Raw genomic sequence first — 4835 nt, forward strand, 5'->3', positions numbered from 1 at the left:
TGAATGAATTATTCATTCCATTCTACTATCATGAAGGGCTTTTGATAGACTTGGCCAACTGATGTCTAGACATCAGAATTTTGTATTTTCAATTTACTGCATGATTTTCCTAAATTCTAGGTCAGGTTGTAAAAGTCAGCACAATAACAAAGCTTCCTTTAAAAAAATTGTTCTGTCATTTTCCCATTAGCTGTGTAAAGAATTCTAAACAGAATTTACATTACTTTTTACCATGTTTCATCTTGGCATAACATGGTTATTTTTTTAACTAGAAGCTTTAGTTTTTTATAAATTTTTAAAAAATATTCCACTGAAGTGCATCTCTGTGGTTCTTCATTCATGTGAATTTTTGCAGCACGCAATCAACATTCTACAAATAAACAAACATGATATCTCCACTGATAGCTTTATTAAGCGTGGAGAAATTGCCAGTTTTTAAAAGTGGAAGTTTTCCAAACTTTTCTACCAAACTTTGGCTCTGAATTCAGTACTTCTTTGGGCTACATACTCAGTCTAGTGAAGTTTAAAGTAATGAAAAAAGTATTTTGATATCATTAACTATTTCAAAAGATCTAACTTTTTTCTCTATGCTTTTGCCATGTTTTCTTCAAGGCCTTTCAACATTGGATGAGTGTTTGCGTCCATGTTAAGATGGTATTGCTGTGTGGACCATCTGCTGAAAACTGAAAAGCATTATGTATTGCAGTGAACAGTTATATTTCCTTTTGGTGCTGGATGGTTAAGGCATTCTCACTTAGCTTTACATGACCAGTTTGATGTTCATATTAAATTTTGAAATTAAATGCATAAATTCAGTTTTCTACTTTTCCTTTGCATCTCCATCTACATATATATATATATACACACATATGTATAATAGAAAATATATACACAATACACATACAATATATATATACACATATGTATAATAGAAATACATACACAATATATATATACACATATGTATAATAGAAATACATACACAATATATATATATACACATATGTATAATAGAAAAGTATTTTAAGCATTGTTTGCCAAAAAGAAACTCATGTGCCTATAGTCCATGTGTTATATTCTGACTCAGTGACTGAAATTTAATGTGTTATTTTGGTTTTGTCTAGGTGTCTCATATTAAGATTCATACATCAGTTGCTTTGTTGATTAATCTCTCCCATTGTTGTTTTAATAAATTAAACAATCTTGCTTTTAGATCAGATGCCAGATGTTGTCTCTTTCCTAGTTACTGGTTTGATCAGTGGATTTGTCTATTACTTTTATTTAGGTTTTCTAATTTTTGTACTGAAGTAGTTTAAAAGAGGGCTTATAATGAGTGTATATATTTAGAACTCTGATTTTAGTGAGTTATATGGGAATAAGGCGCAGAAGAACTGGTGTTTGCTGGTGAATTCTTTAGTAGGCAAGGTACTCAGTGATAGCACCAACCTCCCCATACCTGTATGCATGATTCTCAACATCTGGATGCCTATTGTTTCACTGTGTATATTTTATTTCTACTACATTAACTTTGTGTGGATTCATTTAAAGTCTGCTCAAAAGTAACACTGTCAAAACCACTAAAGTGTATGTGAAAATTGTGCTTTAAAAATTAGTTGAGGCAGTTTTTAGGCAATATTTAACAGCTTTTTATTTGAAAAACAGAAAAGGCAGCATTTTTAGAAGGGCACCATTGGGACGAGAGTTGGATATATATTTTATTTTATTTTTCACATGTATATGTGAATGCAAACATTTTATAATACTTTGTTGACTTGTAATAATTTCAACAGGATAAGTCCATTAAAATGAAATTGGCAACTTGTTTAATTTGATGTCATTTTATGCAAATATGCCTAGTAATAAAAAATAGAGAAGTATGAAATATGCAATGGGGAAAACAGAGCTGTTTCTAAGAACAACATTTGTCAAACTTATTCAAGACTGAGCAATTCTGAGACTGATTCATTGCAAATGAATAACTTAGCAAGTACAAATTCAAATAAATAGTTGGTCCCAGCAATGATTAATTAGGCAAATACTGATTTTATCATTTTTTTTAGCATTGCTAAGTGGGGAAGTGGGAGTTACATGTTGGTTTCTATGGATTAACATTAACTACAAGCATCCGATTTGGTCTTAGTAAATTATAAATCTTAAAGGAAATAAGACTCAAAATCAATATTTCTTGAATAAATGCTAATATTTTATAGGCGTCGAAACACCAATCCTGTTGAAATCTCATCCAAGGGTTTGGAGGTCTACAAATAGATTCATATCTCTAAATAAATAATAAATATGACAGAATTATAGACTAAGAATACTGAACCTAAACCCAAGCCAGAATTCAAGTATGTTAAAATATAAACCAAACATTTGAGGATGTGTGACTTTGTTCCTCCTTAACCACAGTAGTCAGTAAATGATTTTGTCTAAATATGGGTATATGGAGGTAGAGTACGGCCTCTCTATATTTTAGATGGGAGAGCTGAGCTGCAGAATGTCAAGCTCATCAGATCTGAATAGGACAAAATATCTCCTTGTTTAATTTGATATCAAAGTCTAACCTCTTATTGCCCAGCAATGTTCTTATGGGTTTTCACTGTGTCAATACAATTTGAGAAATAGGATTGTACTTGCAGTCTGTACAGTTATAACATGTAATGCATTCAATTATAACATGCAATGTATTCAATTATAACCTGTAATGTATTCAAAAGATGTTCCATTAATAGGAAGTCACTGACTTGATCATATGTTGATGTGATCAGGAAGGAATGAAAAATATCCAAATTGTTATGTCTTAGTTTTCTTAGGATACACTTCAAAATGTAAATGCCATCTATTCTTTACCATTCTGTACTTGAGCTCACTAGTATGCATAATTTATACATTCTGAATCATCATGTTGAGTGATTATACTCTAAACATCAAAGATTTAATAATGCTCTGATATGAAATGAAACAGTATAAACGCAAATCTAAGGACTTTGGTCATTTTCAAGTCTCATGAAACCATGTTTTTAAAAACAATTCCTTTGAAAACAAAGTTTAAAAAATAATTCTGCCTCATTCAAAGGTGCTTATTTTTAAATGTCAAAATATTTTAACACTTAAAAATTTTACTGAATACTTTTAAGACTTTTAAGGATTGATGTACCACGTGAAAACTTCAATACCTGCAGAATAGAGAATTGATCTATTCCCCAAACTTCTAATATATATTGTGGCTAAATATGCTTTCGTGCACCATTTGACCTTTTCTGAAAACCCTTTCTGTCCCAATACCTTCATTTTCTCGTCCCTCTTCAGTTCAACAACTAAAAAACATTTATTAAATTCCCACTATAGAACAAGATATCTGCTAAAAACACAAAAATTAATTAAAATAATAATCCTCAACCTAAATCATCTATATTTCCATGCAGCTAACAGATATATGACATGAAATTTCAAAATTGTGAAAAGTGCTATTATCAAATAGCAGAAGATGACCATTTAGTGCATACGGAAGATTCAGGAAAGGCTCGCAAGTAGAATAAAACAATGTCTGAACTGAGATTGAAGGACACTTAAGTTAGATACAAGGGGCACGAAAATACATTTCAGGGAGAGAAAATAGCATAAGCAAAAGTGCAGATGCACAGAATAGAATGAAATGTGCCAAGATAATTATAGGCAGATTATTCTGACTAGACTTTAAAATAAGTTTGTAACAAGAAGGAGCTGAGATTAGAAAGATATGCAGGGACCCATGCTTTTATATATTTTTTTTTAATCCTTTATTTCACTTCACAGATGAAATGGAAATTTTGTGGATTGATACCTGATGGCATAATATATGTTCAGCATTTAAAATCTTTATTCCTCTAAACATTATAGGAGGGCATAATTATAACAGCATACTATGACTGATCATTGATGATGATGAAATACTAACAATGATGCTGTTATTATCTGACTTACTTTTTCACAATCTGCTTTCACTCTCTGGCTTTAAATTTCTAAGAATCGTTGTTTCCATTCCAAAGGGCTTCAATCAGCCTGACACTCATAGCCTCTTGCCCTGACTTCTTCACTCACCCTAAGTGAGAATGACTTATCTGATGGACAAGTGGGGAGATTATGAAGTGAGTCTTGGCATGCCATGACACAGGTTCAGGCGCAGTAGAGAGTCTCACTAATTGACCACTCTATTACTTACACAGCGCAAAGGGTCCAAAAGAGCAACTTAAGATATCCCATTGTGGCTGGTCTCCTGGGGGATGCTGCTGGAATGCAATATGCAATATACCAGAAATGGCTTGGCTTTTAAAAAGAGAATCTATTAAGTTACAAGTTTACAGTTCTAAGGCCATAAAAATGTCCAAACTAAGGCATCCAGAGAAAGACACCTTGACTCAGAAAAGGCTGATGGGTCCAGATCTTCTCTGTCAGCTAGGAAGACACATGGTAATGTCTGCTAGCTTTCTCTCCTGGCTTCTCATTCCAAATGGCTTCCCTGGGAGCATTTCTTTCTGTATCTCCAACTATTTCTGTCTGTGTCAGCGCTGAAATTTTTCCAAAACGGTGTTCTCTTCAAGGACTCCAGTAAGCAAACTATCTTGAATGGGTGGAGACACATCTCCACGGAAACAATCCAATCAAATTTTCTATGCCACAATATTGAATCAGGATTAAAAGAAACATGGCTGCCCCCACAAGACTGGACCAGGATTAAAAAACATGGCTTTTCTGGGGTACACAGCAATTTCAAACCAGCACAGAGGTAAGGGTCAGGGTCCATGGATGGCAGATCTGCAAGAACCACTTCCTGTCTGAGAGGAGGGAACACTCTG

Source organism: Tamandua tetradactyla, chromosome 7, assembly GCF_023851605.1.
Source record: "Tamandua tetradactyla isolate mTamTet1 chromosome 7, mTamTet1.pri, whole genome shotgun sequence".
Classification (NCBI taxonomy): domain Eukaryota; kingdom Metazoa; phylum Chordata; class Mammalia; order Pilosa; family Myrmecophagidae; genus Tamandua; species Tamandua tetradactyla.